Source organism: Acipenser ruthenus, chromosome 35 (genome assembly GCF_902713425.1).
Source record: "Acipenser ruthenus chromosome 35, fAciRut3.2 maternal haplotype, whole genome shotgun sequence".
Classification (NCBI taxonomy): Eukaryota; Metazoa; Chordata; class Actinopteri; order Acipenseriformes; family Acipenseridae; genus Acipenser; species Acipenser ruthenus.
Genome location: NC_081223.1, coordinates 2039840 through 2067126, shown reverse-complemented (window position 1 = coordinate 2067126; position 27287 = coordinate 2039840). Strand labels below are relative to the sequence as shown.

Here is a 27287-nt window from a genome sequence, read left to right as displayed (position 1 = left end):
TTATCGCATGCGTTCATGTCACGCTGTGCACTCTAACATTGCATCACAAGCAAACAGTACGCCAGGACTTCGTGGCGCAACGGTAGCGCGTCTGACTCCAGATCAGAAGGTTGCGTGTTCAAATCACGTCGAGGTCAAAAACGTCTTTATATCTATTCCACTCTATATCATTTTTTAGCGTGTTTGAATTTGAAATCCGGACATTTATTTATACAATTTAGCCCACACAACATATTGATTATATAGCGACAAACAAATTACTTCCTGGGGGGGCAGTTCAGTTTCAATCAAGTTCCAGTGTCTCTGCCATTAGCTTGCGCTGCTGTGTTTGGTCAGGTAAAAAGGGCGTGACCAGAGCGGTATGGGCAATCCCGTTAGGTAGTTTGCATGTCAATCTCTCCTTCTTTTCTATATACCCAGCACTGCTTCCGCCCTTCGTCTGTGTTTGTTTCTATTCTTTTCATCATTCAGCTTTTGTATTTTTCTGCAGGAGCTCCATCGTTAGTCTTTTCTGCTCCATCCAGTCTCCAGCGCAGCTACAGCGCCGTTCAAAGCGCAGCGTCATTCTCAGCTTGCTCTGCGTTTTCATCAGAAAGACTGTTCCGACGTCACCGCTGCACTGCAACTCTTTCACACCGGCGCCTCACGGACCATGGTTACCACGGCAACGCCTCATCTCGTGAACAGTGGGAACAATTGTATTGTGGTTTACTACATAATATCCCACCCATCGTTGGTGTTCAAACAAAGCAGAGTGTTACATTGGGAAAGGGCCGTACCTGTCAGTAAGTATTTTAAATTCATTTGGGAAGGTTTAAGATTGTGAAGAAGTTTAAATATGCTGCGTATTTGCGCATTGGGAACTTTGCATAATGACGTTTTTATTAATGCCACTTTCTTACGGACAGTAGTCAGGGTGATGATACAAGACCAGAGCCAATAAACCTGTTATTTGCTTGTCCTTTCACTACCTATTCTATCGTGCTTGCTCAGAATACGCGTGAATCCTGAAAACATCTTGTTAATATTTAAACAAAGCCAGCAGTCACTTTATTGATCACCCTGTGGATTGGAATACAGATGATTGTGTTAAAGATGTTAATAGACTTTCAATGTACACGTTTTAGAGCTAAGCGTTTGTTGAGGCAGTTCAAGCGCTGCACTTTCAGGCAGCCAGTTCCAGTGTTTGCCTTTTGGACTTACTCTGGAAGGAATACAAAAAAAAAAACAACATTTGTTGAGAATCGCATTTGGGAGAAAACTTAACAGTTTCGAAACACATTTGTAAAGGCATCGGATTCTATTATGGTGTTGCCGAGCTGTTGAACGTTTCTCATTACAGGTTTACTGGATTGCCAAAAAGAATGCTATCTCGAAAAATTAATCTTGTCAAGCCGAAATAGCTCAGTTGGGAGAGCGTTAGACTGAAGATCTAAAAGTCCCTGGTTCGATCCCGGGTTTCGGCAAACAACAAGACGATATTTGTTTTGTATTATTTTGAACTAAAAAAATAGAGCACATTTTTTCTTCAGCGTAATTGGATGAAATACAAGCGTATCAGAGTGCCATTTTCTAATGTGATTAAGAAATGCAAAAAGCATCGTCCCTGGGTGGGCTTGAACCACCAACCTTTCGATTAACAGCGGAACGCGCTAACCGATTGCGCCACAGAGACAAACCTATTAAATTTCCAAAGCATACGGCAGTGATTAGCAAGGCGAGATGCTGAAGAACGTGATCGAGGGAGCAGAACTCAGCAGAACCTGAGATCACATCTAAGATGAAAGCAAGACGGGGCAGGAAAGTCTATGTAATCAATTATGGCAGCACAGCATGTGTCTTTTTTGTTAGATAACACCCTGGGAGACAACAGAGCAGTGTGTGTAAATAGCTACAATGGAAACCATATACTTACGACTTAATTTTGATACAGAACTGTGGTCATGTGTAATCTGTTTTCATTATGATAATAAAGCTACAGTTCAGTGGATTATATTTGGAATCTTTGGTTCTGTCATTCACTATTTTCTCAAATAAGATGACAAATTAATAGCTCAGTTGGTTACAGTGATAGAAACGAGCACCAGTCAGCCCAGCTAGCTCAGTCGGTAGAGCATGAGACTCTTAATCTCAGGGTCGTGGGTTCGAGCCCCGCGTTGGGCGTCATTTTTAAATACAAATTGAAGATGTTTCTTCGAGACAACGGAGCAAAGTCTGATTATGTTCACAGTGTATACAGTATTGCAACAAAATTACTTATTGGTCATTGTCATAGCAATTGCTATTGTAAAAAGCATGCATCGTTTATAGCTATAACGATATTGAAATAAATAATCTTACTTTTGTGGGTTGGCTTCAATCCGTTTCTTTGTTTACAGTTGTCATTACATCATTCATGGAGCAACAGTTGGTATGTGCGTAATAAACCCAATCGGGCCTTGATACAATAGACAACCCTAGTCTGTGCTGAAATAAATAATGCGGTTTTCTACTATAGCAAACGCAGCTTGTCAGGATGGCCGAGCGGTCTAAGGCGCCAGACTCAAGAACTCTGTTTTTCCAAAGAATTGTGTGTTCTGGTCTCTGAATGGAGGCGTGAGTTCAAATCTCGCTTCTGACTGTTCACTTTTACTTATTTTTAAAAGGAATAAATGTGTTCATTTTACTATAAAAGATTGTTTCATGGAAATCAACAGCTGATACCAAACTCTTGTCAGCACTCAATACCAATACCAACAAAACTGATTTGCTATTTGATTGGTTTCCACAATGTTTAGCTGTTCTTTTCCCACCCAGCTGTTATATTAATCAGGCAGGCTATTTCCACGGCCAGCACGAAGTGCCAGCAAACAGAAGAGCCTCAACAAAAGAGCCGGGAGTCTAGCTGTGGGAGTCCAGCGAGGGGAGGCCTGCCTCGAGACGCTGTTCGAATAGATCCTAACCTAACAGTGCTCTGGAAGATGCCATCTACTAGTCAGGTCTGTACCCTCCACCCCACCGCTCCCACTGTGCCTATTTGTCTTGCCTGTCCTGCTGTGACTGTCTCTCACATCCCTGTTCTGTCCTCTCGTCCTCGTCCTCTGCCCTCTCTCCGCTGCTGCTCCTCCAACCCCTCTAACCTCATCCCTCTGCCTCTCCCCCCCTCCCGCACACTCTCTGGTGCACTCTGGAACTGTCACTCTTCTGCTAACAAAGCTGATTTCATCTCTGCCTTTGCCTCCCACCTCTCTCTCGATTTCCTTGCTCTCACTGAAACCTGGCTGTCCCCTGATAACACTGTAATTCCTGCTGCCCTGTCCTCTCTCTACGTCCTGTCCCATACCCCGCGTCTCACTGGACAGGGAGGAGGGACTGGTATTTTCCTCTCACCCTCCTTACTCTTTTCGGTCCACTCCCACCTCTCCTCACTTGCCTTCAAACAAGCCTCTATCACTCCCATCCTCAAAAAACACCCTCGACCCCACCTCCCTCCAGAGCTACCATCCTGTCTCCCTCCTACCCTTCCTCTCCAAAACCCTCGAGCGGGCTGTACACCGCCAGCTCTCTGCTTTCCTGTCCAACCACTCTCTGCTCGACCCTCTCCAATCTGGCTTCCGCTCTGCTCACTCCACTGAAACCGCCCTCCTGTCTGTCACCAACTCACTAAACTCTGCCCGAGCAGCCTCTCTGTCCTCTGTCCTAATTCTCCTCGACCTCTCTGCTGCCTTTGACACTGTCGATCACTCAATTCTACTATCCTCTCTCGCTGACCTGGGAATCTCTGGCACTGTTCTGGCCTGGTTCTCCCCTAACTCTCCAACTGCACTTACCAAGTAACCTGACGTGGAGAAACTTCCACACCTCGCCCTCTCACAACAGGAGTCCCCCAAGGGTCAGTCTTGGGTCCTCTCCTTTTCTCTCTCTACACCTGCTCCCTGGGCCCCCTCATCGCATCCTATGGTTTCTCATACCATTTCTATGCTGATGATGCTCAGATTCTCTCTAAATCTGACCTCCTTTTCTTTCCCTCCTCCTCCTCCTCTGATCTCTCTATCTCCATTCCTCTGGAATCTACCACACTCTCTCCCTCCTCCTCAGCTAAGAAACTCGGAGTCACCCTGGACCCCTGCCTCTCTTATTCCCAGCACATCTCCACTCAGGCACTCACTTGCCAACTCTTCCTGAGCAACATATGAAGAATACAACCCTTCCTCACCAACTACGCCACCCAGCTCCTGGTCCAGGCCCTGGTACTCTCCCACCTAGACAACTTCAACTCCCTCCTGGCTGGCCTCCCTGCATCCGCCACCTGTCCGCTCCAGCTCATCTAAAACTCCGCTGCTCGCCTGGTGTTCTCTCTGCCTCGCTTCTCCCACGCTACTCCACTGCTCCGCTCACTCCACTGGCTCCCGATCACCGCTCGCATCCATTTCAAGACTCTTGTACTAGCCTACAGATGCCTTGACCAGACTGCACCCAGCTACCTCCAGACCCTCATCTCTCCCTACACCTCCACTTGACCTCTCCGCTCCGCCTGCACTAGAAGACTGGCTCTACCTCCGCTACGCTCCCCTGCCTCCATAACCCGCTCCTTCTCCACCCTCACCCTGCAGTGGTGGAAGGACCTTCCTACAGATGTCAGGACTGCCCAGTCCCTGACCACCTTCCGGCACCTCCTCAAGACTCACCTCTTCAGACAGCACCTGTAGAACTCCTCTGTTTTTCCCTCTGGACACTTATCACTCTTCCTTAAATGCGCTTTACTTGCTCTTATCTGCCCCCTATTTTACTGCATCTAATCCTGTACTTTAGAGTACTGTAATCTGTCAAGTGTTATTTAATCTGTAGTATTTTGTATTTAATTATATCCTGATGTAACTGTAACTGACACTGTTATCTGCTCCCTTACTGAATTGTATTTTGTCATACTTGTACTTGCTAGAACCAAAGTCATAGTATTTATCTTGCTCTTAATTGTATTAATACTTGTACTGTGATTCTTGAAATGTATTTTGGTTTACGACTATAAGTCGCCCTGGATGCAGCAGCAAAGGTCATTTAAAATGATCTAGACAGCATTCAGAACTGGGCAGACACATGGCAAATGACATTTAATAGAGGAAAGTGTAAGGTACTGCACACAGGCAATACATTTCTCCCACCTTCCTTTCTATATTGGTTAATTGTAGGCTCTAGTTTTTTTTTTTTTTTTTAACATCACTGAGTCCCTTGTCCCTGTGCAACCACAATGTAGAAACATATAGAGAATGTATGGCAATGGACAATAAACATCACTGCTGTTTCTCTTAAACCGTGTTTATTTATTTATAATACTGGACCCTGTCTTAATACTGTATTACATTCTGAATATGAATAGAGCTGAATTATTAATTGTAGATAATACTTAGAATACCAGATACATATTTAGCATTAAAAAAAAGCAGTGAGGTATACTGTAATGATGCTGCAGTCAGTCTGTCCGGACTGCACCTGAACCATCTTAAAAACACGAAGCCCCTAATAAGCTAATTTGTAAAAGTTAGTAAATAATTGCGCTAATATAACGAAGCTAAATTTGAACTCCTAGCTGGAGCAACGAGAGAGGGCGAGAGGGCGGGGCAGAGAAGGAGGGGGAGACGCTGCTAGGCAACCGGCTCGTGAACATTCCACTCAGCTGAGCAGAGACCGTTAGGATTTAAAAATGCGAACGTTCCGAGCGGCGTTAGGCGCTTCGTTAAATTAACACACCGTTGCTGCATTTTAATTTTGAAGAAAAATATATTTTAAGTACTCAAATAGCACTGTATTAAAAAAAATACTTTACTTCAGTTCCAGACCGTTTTCCAACAAATAAAAGGATTTACGTATTCATAATAAGTATATTTGTTATGATATTAAGACTAAACAAATGTGCTACAGTTTGGTGTATAATTTATTTATTTATTAAATGTTGTAGTATTTCTTTTTTTTAAAAAAAAATATTGTATTGTTTTCACAAAATAACATCCATACATTATCAGTTCATCTGCTAGAGTAATCAAATCACAAATATTACTCATCAGTAATTCATACATAGACACGCTGTAGTAACTTCAAGAAGTTAAAATGTAAGGCTGGATTCAAGTTTAACCAAATAAATAAGTAAATACATTAATAACAACATGAAACTAAAATACGTTTTGGTAGCTCATACGTAGGCCTATTTAAATTACAAAATGCGACCTGTTTTAGAAATAGATTTATATAGTACCTGCCATTTAAATCTAAATTATATTTAAAACTGTTTGAGGGGCAGACTAGCATAGATGATTTCTGAAATCCATTAATATGTTAAACTATAACACCACATTAGCACTCCGAGAAACATAGAAATTGATAATTTGTAAAGAATTAGCTGTGGGATTATAATCAGAATTATGGATGCATGGATTTTTGATTAAATACACCCACATGTATTTTTCTTTCATGTCGTAATTTATTTATTAATTTCATTTTAACCCCTTGCTGGTGCCACGGCTTGTCTCTGTATCAATTCACTGATATTTGAGGTTTTGTTTAGTACACACTAGCAGGTGATCTGATAATCTTATTGATGTTATTTTGTGAAAACAATAACACGTTAATACTGTGCTACAAAAAATGACTCGCCGTGTTGTAACTTGTGCGGGTGATGTCATGGGTTGTCATGGCAGCGCGATCATCACGGGAGGGGTTATCAGTGGTTGTCGGAGAAACGCTGGAGTTCCGCTGGCTTCCGAGGTATCCAACCCGAATATCTAAATCAATACAGTGACAACAAAGTAATGTGACATATAAACCTAATGACTACATTAATGAAGCAGTAATACACGACAGGGTGTGTGTGTTATCATGAGGTAATATCACCACGCCTTGGGTGCGTTGGGAGGCACTAGACGAAGTCGAGTTCTTCAACCGCCCAGGAAGTGGTGATATATCTCATGATAACACACAGACCCTGGAGTATATTATTGCTATTATTAAACTGGTCTAGGAGTGTGTTGTTGGTAGATAAAGAAGACTTTAAACCTTATTTTAATGTTTTGTATTTGTGTCACCTTCCACTGAGAGAAGTAGTTCCACAGTAGCTAATGGTTAGATTAAGAAATAAACATTTGATTTTAAGATGTTCTGTATAATATTTTCTTTTTCAGTACTCACTAATAGTTTCTTGTTTAGGTTTTATGCATGTCTGGGTTTTGTCCAGTAGATGGAGCTGCTGCTGCTGTTGTGATGTTTTGTTTAGCAGAATGCAGTTCACTTAAAATCTTCAATTAAAATCTCCGGTAGTACTACTACAGACGGGCCGCCGATAGTCATCAGTGATTAACCCAACATGTATATAAATACAAACCCAGTGTGTTTCAAAGAGCACTCAGAGTGACAGTGCCGGAGAGTCGGCGAGCAGGTTTAATAATATGAATGTGCCTGCACGAGAGTCTTGCATCAAACTCGGCGTCCTCTATATAATATAAACACATTACACAAGGGGTTGCCAGCGGCTGTAGTGAATTCAGTTCCAATAACACCACGCTCTCTTTCTATAGATATATATCTAGTCCTTCTGTTTTACCAAACAGCTCAAAGAATGGAACTTCTGGTTCAGTCTGGTGTGCAGATCTAAAGATTCCCCGCATCGGGTGTACCGGTTTGTTACGGAACGTGTTTCGTAAAATGAGTTTATCCAGTAACAGACTATATAAACCACAGTGAAAACAAACATGAAGAGAACATGTTGCCAAGTAGTTGTTTGTTTAACTAGTTCCTCAGTAAAGTAAGACTCTTGTGTACACACAGTATTAAAAACTGAAAAGCTAAACTAATACTTTACTTGGAGCTCTCACGAGGGACCACTTCCAGTAAAAGACGTATAAACCGCAGTGAACAAAATAAAAACTTGCATTCATAACAGAAAAAAAGACAGCCCATATAAATCTACACACTTTGTGATGCTATAACATGGTATTATATATTATAGAGTGTTGATAATTTCACCCTAAACTTTGCATACTGAAAGTAGCATGTCAAAGCAAGAAGGAATATAAAAATAGGGTTACAGCTCACTGGAGGAGGAAAGTCTTTGCCCCGGGTTCACAATGAATTAATGAAGGGTCCTTGAATAACACACCATATTGAGAATGGCCTGATCAGGAAACAAGCAAAGCAGTAAGAGGAGAGAATCCCATTAACATGGCCATTCTGACACACACCACTATATAATCTGTGTAGAATTAATCAAGCACCCAAACAAAAAAAAAAAAACACCACACACCCCACACAATCCAAACAGCCTTTACAAGCAAGATTTTTATTTATCAACACACACTTTTGGGCATTTTCCAAATATATACAACTCCAGCTACAATGACAACCACTGAACACACACCCATTGCAGCTCCCAGAACGGACCACGCATTGAATTGGGCTGCAAGAGAAGAAAGAAATAGTTAGTGGAATGGAATATAAAGAGATAGTTATATATTTTACTTGAACTGTAATTGTGTTCACATCATGCATATTACCGCTTCTAGGCATAAAGTGAAGGGATCCATCTCTCTTCAGCTCAATTGGGCCAGAAGACACAAACGCCTTTACTGCACCATCATCCATCCCTTCAGCACTGCGACCTACAGGAGGAATTAGGAGGAGTCCATCAAAACAAAGGGACAAAAATGCATGCAAAATGCCCCCCCTCCCCCCAACAGACAGAGCTCTTACCAAGCCTCTGTTTTCCTGGAATGCACCGTCTGCTACAGAGGCTGTCTGATGGCCGGTTTGAATCACATATCACAACACTGCAGTGGAAGTAAATCTGAAAGACAGTACACCTTGTCAAGAAAAACAAGCATCAATAGATCAGGCAGGACCATCATCCAATGAGGATTACTGAATTGAAAAAAATATATTGCATCATAGTAAGTGTTTTTTGCAAATGTGCAGTTATATGTTTTCATTCCAACTCACTAAAGATTTGAGCACAGTGACCATTTGCTGCTTGCAAAGCAATCCAAACCACACATTGTGGTACAAGATGCCCCAAACCAACACTCCACTTTACCTGTCCTTTCAGTGCATCCTGGCCGCTTGTGAAGGAAAACATTTTCACTTCAAACCTTTTCAGATGGGAAGGGAACAGCACTCTTGCATTGCTGGAGACTGGGTGAAAGATGGTCAAGTACTCATCTGCAGAGTTCTCACAGCTAGAAAGAGAAAGTAGGTCAGGAGCACATCAGCCACAACTCCAATTCCTAGGTTTTGTAGCAGCAATATCATATTCCAGCATCTTACCTGTCCACAACAACATCCCACTTTGGAGAGCTATTCCTGTCAGCAGAATAGGTTGCCCAGCAGTTCTCCAAAAACAATTCAGCCTGTGGATCCCTGCTGTACAGGAGTTCTACCTCAAAATACAAGGGTCTTCGCAAGTACTTCACAACAGGGTAATCCTGAACTCCATAGAAGTCATTGTAGGTTGAATCTGCAGAGATTCAAGGGAGAATTTTATAGGTGGAAACATGCTACTAGAGCATCTATATTATTTCAATTGCCAAGTCCTACCAAATGCAAGCCGCATGATGACCACAAGGTCCCCCAAGCCAGGCTGGACTACAGGTGCAGGATTATTCTGGTACAAGAACTGCACTACCTTGGTGTCATTGACCAGATAGTGACAGGCAACTCTCAACCTGGAAAGAGGAGATGGGGTTAGCAGAGTTTCAGCCTCAACCACAAGGATACTCAATTTGATTGCAATCCTTACCTGTAAGATGTGAACAGCACTTCATTCTCATAAGTCAGGAGGTTGTTGTCAAACTGGAAGAGAAATCAAAGACCCAGGTTGCAATGAACTTGTAGATTTAGTTTGGAGCTGCATACCAAGTTGCAGACTAGCTAATATGGTACTCTGGATCATCCCCAGCTGTGTACTAACGTAGTACCAAATTTCACAATTTAAATAAAAAAAAAAAAAAAACCATTGGTAATGAACTTTTTTGGGACCTCATGATTGTTACAGTTAATATATGATACCACAAGCCTGTCTACAGAAACTGCTAGACTAATATGGTATTGTTTTAGTAACCTCTAGGAGGGCAACAGCAGTTATTTTGGATTTGTTGCAAATACGTTTGAATACACAGCTGGTGACTCTTGAGCTGCAATTGGTATCAACTCATTTATTAGTTTAGTCCCGGCCTCACCACGGGATCATCCCCAGCAAATACGCTCCTTCCAGTTCACTGCAATTGACCCAAAAGGTCTCTTGGCAGCACATGCAATGCCATAACCAAGAGTCATGTCATGTGTCACAACACCTTTGTCAACGGGACAAGCAGTTCAATACAAAAGTGGCATCCTTCAGATGTCCACAAGTCATGCAAGTAATTCAGCGGAGAGAAACACAGGTCACCATGGCTCCGTAGATTGATCCAGGGGTGTTGGGGCCACCTTGTCAATATGTTGAAACTCCTCAAAATATGGTTTTAAAATGTGGTCAATACTAACCCTTCTAGTTGTGCCACAGGAGTTGACATTGAAGTAGAAAACGGCATTGATAGCATCAGACTGAAGAGGCCGGCAACTTGGATCCCTTAGAGTTAGTTGACTTGGAGACAAGCTGGGGACAGATTCCACTTTCACAGCAAGAGCTACCATAGTTCCATTGGTGAAGCAATCTGAAACACAGCATTTGGAGCCAGGTTAAGGAAACAGATTATAGCTTCAATACCACTTCATGCAGCCTTGTGCCAATCTCAAAAGCAGCTATTCTAAAGAATGCTTTGTTTGCAGGAGAGTTACCAATCATCTTTGTAGGGAAACTGCAGGACAGGGAGAAGTCAGCCACCACAACCATGGTCCCAATATCCTTCAAGGTCAAGTCAAGTCTGCTTCTGATGCCTGAAGAACTGATCACCTACAGAGACAATACATCAGGTCAAAATGTGTTGAACCCAAAACAGCTAAACACATTTTAAAGTTCCATCACTTACTTCATATGTAGCATCAACTGAATTGTATGGCACAGTCATCCAGAAATTGGTAGAGTTGGCATTATACTTGTACAGGGCAAGCAGACTTCCACCAAGTTCTCTTGAGCCCACAAAAGGAATCCAGTTGCGACCCATGTTGCCATATGTTACCATGGTATAGAATGCAGCACCATCACAGTAGCCAGTTACTGTAGGTGGAACTGCAAGAAGAGCAGTTGTCAGGGCAATGGACTGGATTGGTTAGAAAAAGGTAGTTGTAGACCAAAAAATATAGTCAGGCACTTACTGATGTCTTTGAGAATGGCTTCGACTACAGCAGGATGAGTAAAGGGTGTATTCTCTGGCACTATATTCAGCAAGTAGGTCAGGGGCAGAATGTAGGTTCTGGTGTCTGGAGGAGTTACCTGAAAGAAGAGCAAGGGTTTCTAGGATTAAACCCAAAGTCAGACAGCAAGCAACACGTCCACAGGAAGCAAGCGTTTTCAAAGGGCAATTGGATGGTTGAACAGGTGGGATGTTACCTTTTGCTTCACATTGGGGTCCTCAAATGGCACCTGGAGAGTGTAGGTCTTGGATCCATTGGGAAAGACATGCTCCTGGACATTATAACCTTTTAGGTTGGCTTCTGGCACAGTTAACGTCTCTGGTCCAACTATAATTTTGACCAGCTCCACATCAGGCAGGAATGTCCCCAGGGTCACATTGAACACTCTGGCTTTTGGAACAGTGTCTGAAATTAAAGCATACAGTTAAAATGAAGGACATGAAGTGGAGCACTGCAACAAATCCCTTTGATTTACTGCATGTGGACAAGTTCTACATACTGTTTGTGACAACTGGTGGCCGAGGCATGAAAGGAGTGGTTATTGGATGAAGTACTGTGTACTTGGTCTTCTCAGGCCCATCTTGCCAGGTATGCTCCAGCATTGGTTCAATAGAGTAAGAGATCACATAGGTGTTATCCAATACATGGCTCTGAAAGCACAGAAGCATCTTAGGAGGAAAGCTTTAAAATGAGAAGGATTTAGAAGAAGCTGAACTTCTACATACCTTGTAATATCCACCATCAGCTCCCACAGGAATTCTTACAGTGATTAGCTGGGGACCGACATCCAGTTTATAATCTCTATTATGAATCGTTGCAGGGTCAAGCTTGCGGCCATCAACTCCCATTTGAACATCAAGGGTAGTAATTTGTGGTGTCGGAACAAGAGGAGGTAGAACACGGGGAACATTCCATGTAATCATCTGTTCTGTGAAGGCTGTTCCATCTGACAGAAAGGAACACCATAGACTTGGTATAGAAAACTCACTTAAACCTAGAACAGTTCTTGAGCACCGTTGCCCTCCATAAGCTTACTCACCAGTAGGACATGTAACTGCAGTGTCCACCATCATGACCATCCATCTTTGCTTATAAAAGGTGGTTGATCTTAGCACAGCCATTGGTACAGTTTGGATCTGTTGGAGGGGAGGGGGAACTTTTACTAAAATAAAAGCAAGACTAAATCTCCCTTCATAGTCTGGATATACTGTACTAGATAACAGTGAAGCCTAGACTACTTACCACCTGAGGCTGGCTTTCTGTGGAGTTGTATGCAGCTCTAACCAGAATTCGAGTTGGTGTAGTGTTTATGCCATAGCCATTTGTCATGCCCTGAGCAACAGTCATGGTTGTCTTTCTATTTGCTGGGAGATGGAACACAATTTTCCAGATGCTGTTGTCAGCAGCAGTTGCCTAGCAGAAGAAAATCTCATTAGATTAGGGAGTTTGAACACAAAGCATCTCCAGTCTAAAATAATTTGTCATAACAGATGTCATGTTTAATAAACAGGAACTAAAACTGAAAGTTGAAAGTTAAATGACACATCACTGAAACCGTTCTAGGTTCAGCAGGCATCTAAGGGAACAGAAAATCCTCAAATACAACTTCGTACGAAAGCCTGTGAATGCATGTTGTCTTGATCCGATACAGGCAGAGTTTACAGCCATTCATTTGTACTGGACCTTAATACATCAGTGTACCAAACTTTAGGACACCTAAATTGCTCCTATGCAGCAGTCCTCAAAAAAGTAAATCAGGATACAGTTATCATGAAGGATTTATAGCCCTGCACATATGAAGCCACTACCTCAGTGGTTGAAATAAGGCTTACACCAACAAGAAAGGGTTAATTTCTCCACAATCAATTTCTATCAAAGCAAATCACAGAATACATGTATGCAAAGCCAATGCCTTAAATGTCACACAATTCATATATGGCCACCCAATTGGGAGACAGGTTAAAGTTAAGGGGGCCGTTAGATTTTGCTTCCTCTAGACGAGACAGTAGAGTAGACTTCAATAAGCAAGACCAAGGGGACATGAATGAAGCAAATGCAAAGTCACATGATTCTACCTCTGGGTACGCAAGGGACCAATCAGGATCATCTTGAACAAAGTTTGGCTCAATAAGTGGCACACCTTTTCTCACAGAAACCTAAAGAGAATTCACATTAGTCATGAGTGAAGCACTTCTGCAGTGACAATTAAATACCCACACAACCCAACAAGTTATACTGAACAGCATTATCACATCCTGACAGCCCTTACCTCCATGTAGTTTCTTTCACACAGAATCTCCCTCTCTGCCCATGGAGAATAGCGGCATGTCATGCTCTGAACATAGGAGGAAGCTGAAGTCATAGCACTGTTGGAGAAGACACTGATTTGTACTGTCAGCTTGTAGGTCTCATCATTCTGGAAACAAAGGCTAAAGTTAGTCCCAGCATGTCACCATTAGAAAAGTTTACAAGAAATAAAATGATGACTCACTGTGTTCTGAGCAAAGCAGCTCAGCACAGAAGCAAGGAACTTGGCATTTCCCAAGAAGTCAACAGTTAAGCTATATCCACACTGTGCAGCCAGTCTTGGAGAGAGGGACACAAGCGTCCCCTTATTGTCTGTAGAAAGAAATTCAGATGGCCTTTTAGGAAACCGTACACGTGATCAAGCAAGGTAGAGATATAACAAAGTGAACACCCCCACCGCCCCATTCCATCTACTTATTGAAATTTTTAAAACTATATTAGTAGAATTATACGCTCGTTCAGAACAGTAGGTTTAGAGTAAATGATTTCTATTTCTGTGCACTTGCAGTCAACAAATGAGAGTAAGGTTGTAGCAGCACAGGTCTATTTAGTGTGATCAGCAACATGCTTTTGAAACTAACGCAAGAGTTTCACATCCTGCATTTGAAAAAAAAAAAACAAAGCCTGGTTGATGCCATACAGCGCAGGAGTGCTCTGTACTTAATTCAAATTATTACATTATGAGTCAACAGGCTTTGCACATCAAAAGCTTTCCATTCAAGAAAAATGATCACTCACCAATCACATTGATGCGAAAATACTTTCCAACAAAAGACTTATCCAACATCATCATCATAACACTCCCTTGACATTCTGTCCTCACCGAGCCTGCAGAAGACAACGATACTTGAAAACACACAACCAGCAAATAAACAGGAAGCTGAAAGGACAGCTCTGCTGAAGCGACCGTTATCGTACCTAGAGGAGGGTTCTGCGTCCAAACTTCAGTGACTAACACTGCTAACAGCAATGTTATTCTGCATTGGAAAAAAAAAAAAGACGCAAGTGAGAAACACACAATAAAATGAACGTTTCTAAAGTAGAGAAAAGATCAACAATTACCCAAATCTAAGACAACACGGCATCATTAAATCCAAGGCAGCCCCGACCGTGAACTTCTTTCACCGTTATAAAGAAACAATAATAAAAACAAAACCGCTAGTAGTTGAGTTTGGTGTTCCTTAGAGCGCAATGGGTTTATAAAGAGGTTCAGGTGCTAATGGGAGCTAATTAGCTGCAATTGATGCACGCACCTCTTTCATATTAGTCCTCTAATTGTCAGTCAGTACGTTAATTAAAATAAATAATAATAATAATAATAATAATAATAATAATAATAATAATAATAATAATAACCCATTTAGAAGATTGTACTTTGAATTTAAGTTTGGCAGAAGTACGTGCGGATCAAACTGGACTGTCACCGAGAAGGATCATCAGCGATCATCTGAACTAACTGGTTGAATAGACAGCACATGTCTGAGGGGGGTGTGTTCTGTACAGCTGTACATTTGATTAAAGTTTGTCGCGGAGTTTTAAACGTTTCCATGGCAACTGCTGTAGGATGAAGTTGCCCGGAGCCGCGCACACGAGATCAGATTGGATCGCATTGCCTGAAAATTCGATGTTTGATTGACGTGGTCAGTTGGCCAATAGAAAATGAGTTGGAAACGTCATCAGCCAACGCATTGCCAAACGAGAGCGCGCTTTTGAGAGCAAGTCGAGTTGCGAGTGAGAGGACAGGTAAGTTAGCAGTAGTATCGATAAAAAAATAAAAAAACAACGACTTGACCTAACAATGCTTGTACATATCTTGCTACGCTAGCCGCCCCCCAGATAAGTTGAAGTAGTAACGTTAGCTAACTTATGTTAGAAGATAGCTAGTGTTATCTAGCCAGCACCACCGGTACCTAGCTAATTATTATTATTATTTACTTCTTAGCAGACGCCCTTATCCAGGGCGACTTACAATTGTTACAAGATATTTTTACATACAATTACCCATTTATACAGTTGGGTTTTTTTACTGGAGCAATCTAGGTAAAGTACCTTGCTCAAGGGTTCAACAGCAGTGTCCCCCACTGGGGATTGAACCCACAACCCTCCGGTCAAGAATCCAGAGCCCTAACCACTACTCCACACTGCTGCCTAATGTAGTCAACTGGGTAACGTTAGCTAACGTTACATTGAATAATATCCCAAATAACGAGCATGATTAGTAGCATCAGTGTTGCTCTTCCTTTTTATCCAGGCGAGTTTGTTCGTTAAAGTTAGATAACGTCACCCCGTTTATTACATTTACATTTTAGTCATTTAGCAGACGATCTTATCCAGAGCGACTTACAGTGCAAAACATTACATTTATATGAGAGAGAGAGAGAGAGAGAGAGAGAGAGAGAGAGAGAGAGAGAGAGAGAGAGAGAGAGAGAAAGTTGCATACTTTGCATACCGTATCTCTGATTTGCAACGTTTCCCTGGTTCGGCCCGGCCACTGTCGTGTGACTGGTTAAAACGATGTGTTCAGTTTTTTTTTCTGTTTGGTAATTCAATCATGAGGCAGCTGTAGCAGAGTGGCGCAGCGGAAGCGTGCTGGGCCCATAACCCAGACGTCGATGCATCGAAACCATCCTCTGCTAGCTTGTTTTTCTTCTGTTTGCAAAGTAGGTTTTCTAAAATATTAACTGAAGGCAAGACTTTGTGTTATTACTTTTCAAGTTAGTGTGTGTATTTCGTAAATGTTAAAGTGTAGAAACGGCAGGTACGCATCTTATCTGCCTCTACCCATAGAGGACGCATACATTTTTTTTTTTTTTTTTAAATCTGAACACAAGGTGTGTTTATGTAATCTGATACGTTACATCTAGACTTAACTGTTAAATTGTGCTTCTCGTAAGACATACGCTGGAGGGCGCACTGCAGTTTTTCAGTGTGGGGAATATTACAAATTAGGAGACTGCTTTAAAATACACATGTAGGGCGGGCGTCTCTGTTACAAAGAATTGTCACACTTTGTATTTATCTCCATAATGCGTTGGGACTAAATACGCAGATACATTAAAACTATTTGGAGAATGCGGGCATCGATCCCGCTACTTCTCGCATGCTAAGCGAGCGCTCTACCATTTGAGCTAATTCCCCTTGAGTTGTGTCAGCGATTCTCATAGGCTACATCGCAGCTTGATACGAGCAATTCAGATTGTCCTATATATATATATATATATATATATATATATATATATATATATATATATATATATATATATATATATATATATATATATATATATATATATATATTTTGGTACAAAAGGGAGACAATTACCACTTAACAAGCTGCCGGTATGTTCTCAATTGGCACTTGTGTTCTTAAAGGCATAGCGTGCATTTACATTAAATAGGTTCTACAATGCAAAAGCAAGTTTTGGCATTTTTGCATTGCCTGCCTCGTCAAACAAGCTCGAGCCACAGCAGTGTTGATGCATATATATATATATATATATATATATATATATATATATATATATATATATATATATATATATATATATATATATATGCATCAACACTGCTGTGGCTCGAGCTTGTTTGACGAGGCAGGCAATGCAAAAATGCCAAAACTTGCTTTTGCATTGTAGAACCTATTTAATGTAAATGCACGCTATGCCTTTAAGAACACAAGTGCCAATTGAGAACATACCGGCAGCTTGTTAAGTGGTAATTGTCTCCCTTTTGTACCAAAATATTTAAACCAAATCAACCATTATGCTAAAGAGGAGTTGTTTTTGTGTGAACGGAGTGTGGAGGCAACAGGAGACGCCAGGATTATTGAGTGGTTTTGTCGTGAGTGTTTGAAAACTCGCTTCCGTGTGATTGCATTGAGACGTTCTCTCTGTTTTTGCCGGTTGTGTTATTGGTGATCTTGTGATCTACAGTTATAGCATTCTGTAGAGATAAGTACCAAATTCAAATTAATACTAACAACTCTAGCCTCCACGCTCTGTAGTAGGGAAGGTGTATTGTGTTTGTGCTTTTGTTTATCTTTTAACTATTGTTATGGTTGTTGTAACCACAATGACGTGTGTGTTTTAAACTACTAATTCGAAGGTGATTGTTTGATTGTGCATTTGATTAACAGATCACGGGTAGTCGTGATAGTCTATAGTTTAAAGTACTAGAGCCTGATAGCAGTTAATTACTTTACTAGAAGTGCACTTGATGTATTTTGCTTTGTGTTATTTCCCTGTTGGGACCACGTTGTATTTGAGACTCGTTTTGTTGTTTCTTTCTTTATTTTTTCACTTGAATGTTTGGATTGTGTTCAGCACCTCTTTTGATATTGATTTTTGTTTTGCCGTGTTATCACACTGCTGCTAAGGGCCGGCCCTTTTAAATGTTAGCGTTTAGGTGTAATTTGGGGGATGCCGTAGAGGGCTCTCTCCCGCTTTGCGCTGCTTTTTTCTTATCCTAAATCCTTTTCTTTAGCCTGTCTTTCCTTCCCTCCGTGGCGTCCTGCCCGGTAGCGTCCGCGATCTCTTCCGGGTGGAAGCTGATCCCAGTTCAGCCTCTTGTAGTATTTCCAGCCAATCACACAATGCAGCGCTCGTCTCGTCAATTATTAGGGCAGGGCCAGCGCTGCTCCACGTATGTTATTGGCTGCCCCTCCTGTCTATCTCGCTCTCTTTTTCTACTTTAACCCAGCACTATTTCCGCTTCCTTGTCTGTGTTTGTTTTTTGTTCGTTTCTTTCACTGCAGGCGGTTTCTCTGCTCAGCGCTCGCAAGATAGTATCTGCTATTTTCCTACCTGCTCAGTCTGCGCCGTTCAAAGCGCAGCGTCATTCTCAGCTTGCTCTGCGTTTTCATCAGAAAGACTGTTCTGACGTCACCGCTGCACTGCAACTCTTTCACACCGGCGCCTCACAGACCATGGTTACCACGGCAACGCCTCATCGAGTGACTACTGGGAGTGGTAAGTTGCCATGGCGACCAGGCAGCTTTAACAGGCAACGCGAGCCTGTGCCTCACTACTGCAATCTTCTGGCTGCTGCGCTTTTGCAACATGAGAGCTTCAACTCGCCGAATTGTGACATCTAAATACTGCAGGCTCCTCTTCTAGACCTACGTTAACTTACTTATATCATCACTAACTGTTCTAAAGCAAATGTTTTATACATAGACAAGGATTTTAATCGCAATAACCAAATATATGCTACTCTGCTTCACTGAAGCCAATAGTTTCAATTCCAATCGCAACCTCTAGATGGCAGCATAACACCACAAACTACATAATTTAAACTGATTTGCTATCGCTGCGAATCTCGCACACTCCAAACTTTCTATCAATTCCTGCAGTTCGTTGTCTTTCCGAGGGATTCTCAGTCCCGTCCTGCCTCAACCTCTTTTGCTTCATATGTTAACTTGATTATTTCAAATCAAAACCCCTCCCTTCGAGGATCTGGTCATGAAGCCATGCTTATCAGCTTTCTGAGATGTTAAGAATCCACCGTCACATTAATTTTCCAGTTTCCCTGCATCACGTCATTCCTGTAACCTTCTTGCTACCGGATTTGCACTTACTCATTTGCCCCCAACTTCATCAAGGCACTTAATACAACTTTCAAAGTCCATTTCATTCAATTTGAGCTTCCAGGCACATACGGAAACTATGTCCTACGATTATCAACATTTCAGTCAAGCGTCCTCCAACACCGCAATAGACAATACACTCTTAGACTGCTCCTGATCAAATCAATAGGTTTTGCAGCAGCCTCCGAGCAACGCATTCTCATCCTCTCAGGTTCTGCAGAGGCCTCAGATCTACGCATTCTTCATCTCTGCCCAACGGCAGACCCATCTCCGACATCATCTTAAACGCCTTAACTCTCAAATACCAATTTCCACTGCATTCAGCAGCTCTCTGCTCTCTACAGCAGGCCACTGCACACTACTGACAGCATTCCATCGTTTCTCTGTTTCCGTCTGTCCTAAACGGAGGGGGTTCTCTGTTTTTGTCTCTCCTAAACGGACCCAAGACACTTTTCCTAAGCTCTCCACGCTGCCCAGCTGACAGCTTAGCTGCCTGAGGATGCCGCACTGAGTTGCGAAGGATCTGTCATTTTGTCCTGTTGGTCCCCTTCCTGTCTCTTGTTCCACTAAACGCCCAGCAGCCAAAGGATGCTGCCTGACCCGTCGGGAGCGAGTGTCAGATTGTTGTATGTTATGTGTTTAAACTTTGCTCTTTCTCTCTCACTTTTACGTCACCCCTCTCAAGCCCTTGTAGGCAACCAGTGAAATGTGAGGTGATGTGAATAGAGTCAAATACATTGCATCATTCTGTATATATATATATATATATATAATTTCAAGTAACTGTAGGTTTATCATCATAATGAAAACACATTACACATGACCACAGTTCTGTAACAAAATGACAATAACAAAGACGTTCCCATACCGGGAGTCGAACCCGGGCCGCCTGGGTGAAAACCAGGAATCCTAACCGCTAGACCATATGGGAAGCTGATTAACAAACTCCTGGACATGCAACAGTAGCTAGTATACAGTACAATGATGGTAAAAAACCACTAATTCATTACAAACACGTTACAAATTAAAGCAAACTTCAAGCCATTTATATTTATTCTCAATTAACACAAACTCTTCAATTGCTAAAAAATATAAAAAATCTCCCTTTGTGCTTCTCGGAAGGCATACGATGGAGGGCGCACTGCATTTTTTCAGTCGGGAATATTACAAATTAGCAGACTGTGCTTTAAAATACACATGTAGGGCGGGCGACTCTGTTAAAAAGAATTGTCACACTGTATGTATCTCCATAATGCGTTGGGACTAAATACGCAGATATATTAAAACTATTTGGAGAATGCGGGCATCGATCCCGCTACTTCTCGCATGCTAAGCGAGCGCTCTACCATTTGAGCTAATTCCCCTCGAATTCTGCCAGTGATTCTCATAGGCTACATCGCAGCTTGATACGAGCAATTCAGATTGTCAGATTTTTGGCAATGTAGTTTGCCATTTGCAAATTCAAAAAATAAATGGATTAACTAAATAGCAAATATTTCGACTAGAGGTATGTTTTCAATTTCTTCAAAAAGTAGTCTCAGCTCGTTGATTCAGTTGGTTTAAAATCCACCTCTGTGTCCCGATGCAGCAGCGCTGTGTGCTGTGGCTCGAGCTTGTTTGACGAGGCAGAAATTAAAATGGTATTGAGTGCTGACAAGAGTTTGGTATCAGCATCTACAGGCATCTACAAGAACTCTGTCTTTCCAAAGAATTGTGTGTTCTGGTCTCCGAGTGGAGATGTGGGTTCAAATCCCACTTCTGACAGTTCAATTTTACTTATTTTTAAAAGGAATAAATGTGTTCATTTTACTATAAAAGATTGTTTCAAGGAAATCAACAGCTGATACCACACTCTTCTCAGCACTCAATACCATTTTAATTTCCATTTTAAATCCGACTAAAATAGTGTTCCTAACACAGATTGCATTTTTGTTGTAAACAGACTACTTGTTAACCTCACTGAAAATATTTTGTGTCCAAACATGCTATTTAACTTGATTGTTTTAATATTCCAAATAACATATTACTTGAAAAACATCTCCGTCTACCACTGGATCGTGGTCTCAGGCTGGGATGCGGACCATTGAGAACAGTATAAACAATCTATTACTAGACGCAGCTTACAGGAGAAATGCCCTCGTTTAACATGCTAGGATGATCGACTTCGGCATTCTCCAACTGCTGTTTACATTTTCTAACACGTTATGAGGACGAATACAAAGTTTGACACTTTCCTTGTAAGTGGGGGTAAGCACAAGTTATTTTCAGATGTAATGTCTTTATTTAAGCTCATCTAGTCCTGCGTAGTGCAAATCACATTACTGTTTAAAGTGTTCTTAAATTGTTTTAACATTAGCAGTGATCCATTTGAAATTTGCTTAATTATTTAAACAACTGAACTTATTGTCAGCTCGGTGCTGAGAAGAAAACACTCCCACTCCTCCTGGTGGATACCGAGACCAATCCCTTCAAAACAGTTTCACTCTAGAAATGATTCTTGCAAATATAGTCTTATCTTTTATTGGCAGACCGTCACCCCCAGCTGGCAAGCTCTACTTCATATGATACAATGACTGGGCAACAACGAGGTGTTCCATTAACAATACAAACTAACTTGAGACAGCCAAGCCGTTAAAGCATACCTTAAGTTTGTCATGTGATACAAAAGCAAGTTTTGGCATTTTTGCATTGCCTGCCTCGTCAAACAAGCTCGAGCCACAGCACACAGCGCTGCTGCATCGGGACACAGAGGTGGATTTTAAAGCGACTGAATCAACGAGCTGAGACTACTTTTTGAAGAAATTGAAAACATGCCTCTCGTCGAAATATTTGCTATTTAATTAAAAAAAATGTTTTGAATTTGCAAATGGCAGACTACATTAGGACAATCTGAATTGCTCATATCAAGCTGCGATGTAGCCTATGAGAATCGCTGGCAGAATTCGAGGGGAATTAGCTCAAATGGTAGAGCGCTCGCTTAGCATGCGAGAGGTAGCGGGATCGATGCCCGCATTCTCCAAATAGTTTTAATATATCTGCGTATTTAGTCACAACGCATTATGGAGATAAATACAAAGTGTGACAATTCTTTGTAACAGAGACACCCGCCCTACATGTGTATTTTAAAGCACAGTCTCCTAATTTGTAATATTCCCCAGACTGAAAAACTGCAGTGCGCCGTCCATCGTATGTCTTCCGAGAAGCACAAAGGGAGATTATTTATTTATTTATTTATTTATTTATTTATTTATTTATTTATTAGCAATTAAAGAGTTTGTGTTAATTGAGAATAAAAATAAATGGCTTGAAGTTTGCTTTCATTTGTAACGTGTTTATAATGAAATATCGGTTCTTGTGTTTTTACCAATCATTGTACTGTATACTAGCTACTGTTGCATGTCCATGAATTTGTTTCTCAGCTTCCCATATGGTCTAGCGGTTAGGATTCCTGGTTTTCACCCAGACGGCCCGGGTTCGACTCCCGGTATGGGAACGTTCTTGTTATTGTCATTTTGTTACAGAACTGTGGTCATGTGTAATGTGTCTTCAATATGATAATAAAGCTACAGTTACTCGAAATATATATATATATATATATACAGGATGATGCAAATGTATTTGACTCTATTCACATTCCCATCGCGTGGAATCATCGCAGTTTGTTTTTAAATTATATTAATCCCTGGTCAAGACAAAGTCTCTCTGGGGTGGGACGATCATTAGAATGCGGATGTGAGGTCTCCGGTCCCATCATAGAAGCAAGATAGTTTATTCACAAATAAATACCTACACATTTATTTATGTTTCTTTTTGTTGGTAAATTCACACATTATTGCATTCTGTCACGTCACGCTGTGCACTCTAGGATTGCATCACAAACATGCACTACGCCAGGACTTCGTGGTGCAACGGTAGCGCGTCTGACTCCAGATCAGAAGGTTGCGTGTTCAAATCACGTCGAGGTCAAAGCCGTCTTTATTTCTATTCCACTATATTTCATTTTTTAACGTGTTTGGATTTGAATGTCTCCGGACATTTATTTATACAATTTAGCCTACACAACATATTGATTATAAAGCGACAAACAAATTACTTCCTGGGGGGGCAGTTCAGTTTCAATCAAGTTCCAGTCTCTCTAACATTATCTTGCGCTGCTGTGTTTGGTCCGGTAAAAAGGGAGTGACCAGAGCGGTATGGGCAATCCCGTTAGGTAGCTTGCATGTCAATCTCTCCTTCTTTTCTATTTATACACCCAGCACTGCTTCCGCCCTTCGTCTGTGTTTGTTTTTGGTCTGTGTTTGTTTTTTTGTTGTTCGCTCCTTTCACTGCAGGTCATTTCTCTGCTCAGCGCTGGTAGACAGTATCAGCTATTTTCCTACCTGCTCAGGTGATTCTTTTCATCATTCAGCTTTTGTGTTTTTCTGCAGGAGCTCCATCGTTAGTCTTTTCTGCTCCCTCCAGTCTCCAGCGCAGCTACAGCGCCGTTCAAAGCGCAGCGTCATTCTCAGCTTGCTCTGCGTTTTCATCAGAAAGACTGTTCCGACGTCACCGCTGCACTGCAACTCTTTCACACCGGCGCCTCACAGACCATGGTTACCACGGCAACGCCACATCGAGTGACTACTGGGAGTGGTAAGTTGCCATGGCGACCAGGCAGCTTTAACAGGCAATGCGAGTCTGTGCCTCACTACTGCAATCTTCTGGCTCCTGCTGCTGCGCTTTTGCAACATGAGAGCTTCAACTCGCCGAATTATGACATCTAAATACTGCAGGCTCCTCTTCTAGACCTACGTTAACTTACTTATATCATCACTAACTGTTCTAAAGCAAATGTTTTATACATAGACAAGGATTTTAATCGCAATAACCAAATATATGCTACCCTGCTTCACTGAAGCCAATAGTTTCAATTCCAATCGCAACCTCTAGATGGCAGCATAACACCACAAACTACATAATTTAAGCTGATTTGCTATCGCTGCGAATCTCGCACACTCCAAACTTTCTATCAATTCCTGCAGTTCGTTGTCATTCCGAGGGATTCTCAGTCCTGTCCTGCCTCAACCTCTTTTGCTTCATATATTAACTTGATTATTTCAAATCAAAACCCCTCCCTTCGAGGATCTGGTCATGAAGCCATGCTTATCAGCTTTCTGAGATGTTAAGAATCCACCGTCACGTTAATTTTCCAGCTTCCTTGCATCAGGTCATTCCTGCAACCTTCTTGCTCCCGGATTTGCACTTCCTCATTTGCCCCCAACTTCATCAAGGCACTTAATACAACTTTCAAAGTCCATTTCATTCAATTTGAGCTTCCAGGCACATACGGAAACTATGTCCTACGATTATCAACATTTCAGTCAAGCGTCCTCCAACACCGCAATAGACAATACACTCTTAGACTGCTCCTGATCAAATCAATAGGTTTTGCAGCAGCCTCCGAGCAACGCATTCTCATCCTCTCAGGTTCTGCAGAGGCCTCAGATCTACGCATTCTTCATCTCTGCCCAAAGGCAGACCCATCTCCGACATCATCTTAAACGCCTTAACTCTCAAATACCAATTTCCACTGCATTCAGCAGCTCTCTGCTCTCTACAGCAGGCCACTGCACACTACTGACAGCATTCCATCGTTTCTCTGTTTCCGTCTGTCCTAAACGGAGGGGGTTCTCTGTTTTTGTCTCTCCTAAACGGACCCGAGACACTTTTCCTAAGCTCTCCACGCTGCCCAGCTGACAGCTTAGCTGCCTGAGGATGCCGCACTGAGTTGCGAAGGATCTGTCCTTTTGTCCTGTTGGTCCCCTTCCTGTCTCTTGTTCCACTAAATGCCCAGCAGCCAGAGGATGCTGCCTGACCCGTCGGGAGCGAGTGTCAGATTGTTGTATGTTATGTGTTTAAACTTTGCTCTTTCTCTCTCACTTTTACGCCACCCCTCTCAAGCCCTCGTAGGCAACCAGTGAAATGTGAGGTGATGTGAATAGAGTCAAATACATTGCATCATTCTGTATATATATATATATATATATATAATTTCAAGTAACTGTAGGTTTATCATCATAATGAAAACACATTACACATGACCACAGTTCTGTAACAAAATGACAATAACAAAGACGTTCCCATACCGGGAGTCGAACCCGGGCCGCCTGGGTGAAAACCAGGAATCCTAACCGCTAGACCATATGGGAAGCTGATTAACAAACTCCTGGACATGCAACAGTAGCTAGTATACAGTACAATGATGGTAAAAAACCACTAATTCATTACAAACACGTTACAAATTAAAGCAAACTTCAAACCATTTATATTTATTCTCAATTAACACAAACTCTTCAATTGCTAAAAAATATAAAAAAATCTCCCTTTGTGCTTCTCGGAAGGCATACGATGGAGGGCGCACTGCATTTTTTCAGTCGGGAATATTACAAATTAGCAGACTGCTTTAAAATACACATGTAGGGTGGGCGACTTTGTTACAAAGAATTGTCACACTGTATGTATCTCCATAATGCGTTGGGACTAAATATGCAGATATATTAAAACTATTTGGAGAATGCGGGCATCGATCCCGCTACTTCTCGCATGCTAAGCGAGCGCTCTACCATTTGAGCTAATTCCCCTTGAGTTGTGTCAGCGATTCTCATAGGCTACATCGCAGCTTGACATGAGCAATTCAGATTGTCAGATTGGCAATGTAGTTTGCCATTTGCAAATTCAAAAAATAAATGGATTAACTAAATAGCAAATATTTCGACTAGAGGTATGTTTTCAATTTCAAAAAGTAGTCTCAGCTCGTTGATTCAGTCGCTTTAAAATCCCCCTCTGTGTCCCGATGCAGCAGCGCTGTGTGCTGTGGCTCGAGCTTGTTTGACGAGGCAGAAATTAAAATGGTATTGAGTGCTGACAAGAGTTTGGTATCAGCTGTTGATTTCCTTGAAAATCTTTTATAATAAAATGAACACATTTATTGATTTTAAAAATAAGTAAAAGTCAACTGTCAGAAGTGGGATTTGAACCCACGCCTCCATTCGGAAACCAAAACACACAATTCTTTAGTGTCCTTGCTTGTGCTAGAGTGCTGAAGCAAGTTAGTTTTTATGGTTTAACAGGTTGGTCTCTGTGGCGCAATCGGTTAGCGCGTTCGGCTGTTAACTGAAAGGTTGGTGGTTCAAGTCCACCCAGGGACGATGCTTTTTGCATTTCTTAATCACATTAGAAAATGGCACTCTGATACGCTGTTATTTCATCCAATTACACTGAAGAAAAAATGTGCTCTGTTTTTCAGTTCAAAATAATACAAAACAAATATCGAATTGTTGTTTGCCGAAACCCGGGATCGAACCAGGGACCTTTAGATTTTCAGTCTAACGCTATTTCGGCTTGACAAGACTCCATTTTCGAGATAACATTCTTTTTTAGAACAGCTTTAATATAATTAAGTACATTTCTAAACAATCCGCTAGTAACATATATAATCTCAAAGCGCTATAATTTATTTATGGAGATAGAAGATCCTTTTTGATTCACATTGTAATAGTTTTTGATCGAGATCACCACCACCGCGATCTTGAAATGATTTTTTGTATGACACAGAATTTGAGATCTGAACCGGAATGCCTGGCATCTACAGGCATCTACAAGAACTCTGTCTTTCCAAAGAATTGTGTGTTCTGGTCTCCGAGTGGAGATGTGGGTTCAAATCCCACTTCTGACAGTTCAATTTTACTTATTTTTAAAAGGAATAAATGTGTTCATTTTACTATAAAAGATTGTTTCAAGGAAATCAACAGCTGATACCACACTCTTCTCAGCACTCAATACCATTTTAATTTCCATTTTAAATCCGACTAAAATAGTGTTCCTAACACAGATTGCATTTTGTTGTAAACAGACTACTTGTTAACGTCACTGAAAAATATTTTGTGTCCAAACATGTGTTATTTAACTTGATTGTTTTAATATTCCAAATAACATATTACTTTGAAAAACATCGTCTACCACTGGATCGTGGTCTCAGGCTGGGATGCGGACCATTGAGAACAGTATAAACGATCTATTAGCGGAAGTAGCTTACATGAGAAATGCC

At 41.5% G+C, this 27287-nt stretch overlaps 1 protein-coding gene, 1 long non-coding RNA gene and 10 other non-coding genes across 12 annotated transcripts in view; 9 read left to right on the top strand and 3 right to left on the bottom strand.

Moving 5' to 3' along the window:
- Positions 1 to 27287, top strand: part of LOC117395269 (DELTA-stichotoxin-Hcr4a-like) — a 412383-nt gene that overhangs the window by 158904 nt on the left and 226192 nt on the right. The gene's annotated exons all lie outside the window — the stretch shown is intronic.
- trnaw-cca (transfer RNA tryptophan (anticodon CCA)) lies at positions 66 to 137 on the top strand. The gene has a single exon. It is a non-coding gene; the product is annotated as a tRNA-Trp (tRNA).
- trnaf-gaa (transfer RNA phenylalanine (anticodon GAA)) lies at positions 1394 to 1466 on the top strand. Its single transcript has one exon. It is a non-coding gene; the product is annotated as a tRNA-Phe (tRNA).
- Positions 2091 to 2163, top strand: trnak-cuu (transfer RNA lysine (anticodon CUU)). Its single transcript has one exon. It is a non-coding gene; the product is annotated as a tRNA-Lys (tRNA).
- Positions 2510 to 2620, top strand: trnal-caa (transfer RNA leucine (anticodon CAA)). The gene is made up of 2 exons: positions 2510 to 2547; positions 2575 to 2620. It is a non-coding gene; the product is annotated as a tRNA-Leu (tRNA).
- Positions 8285 to 9225, bottom strand: LOC131705191 (uncharacterized). The gene is made up of 4 exons (XR_009310217.1): positions 9056 to 9225; positions 8716 to 8809; positions 8520 to 8624; positions 8285 to 8422 (listed from the first exon to the last, which is right to left on the bottom strand). It is a non-coding gene; the product is annotated as an uncharacterized LOC131705191 (long non-coding RNA).
- Positions 20061 to 20132, bottom strand: trnae-uuc (transfer RNA glutamic acid (anticodon UUC)). The gene has a single exon. It is a non-coding gene; the product is annotated as a tRNA-Glu (tRNA).
- trnaa-agc (transfer RNA alanine (anticodon AGC)) lies at positions 22148 to 22220 on the top strand. Its single transcript has one exon. It is a non-coding gene; the product is annotated as a tRNA-Ala (tRNA).
- Positions 22623 to 22694, top strand: trnae-uuc (transfer RNA glutamic acid (anticodon UUC)). Its single transcript has one exon. It is a non-coding gene; the product is annotated as a tRNA-Glu (tRNA).
- On the top strand, positions 23096 to 23167 carry trnaw-cca (transfer RNA tryptophan (anticodon CCA)). The gene has a single exon. It is a non-coding gene; the product is annotated as a tRNA-Trp (tRNA).
- trnae-uuc (transfer RNA glutamic acid (anticodon UUC)) lies at positions 25318 to 25389 on the bottom strand. The gene has a single exon. It is a non-coding gene; the product is annotated as a tRNA-Glu (tRNA).
- Positions 26315 to 26388, top strand: trnan-guu (transfer RNA asparagine (anticodon GUU)). The gene has a single exon. It is a non-coding gene; the product is annotated as a tRNA-Asn (tRNA).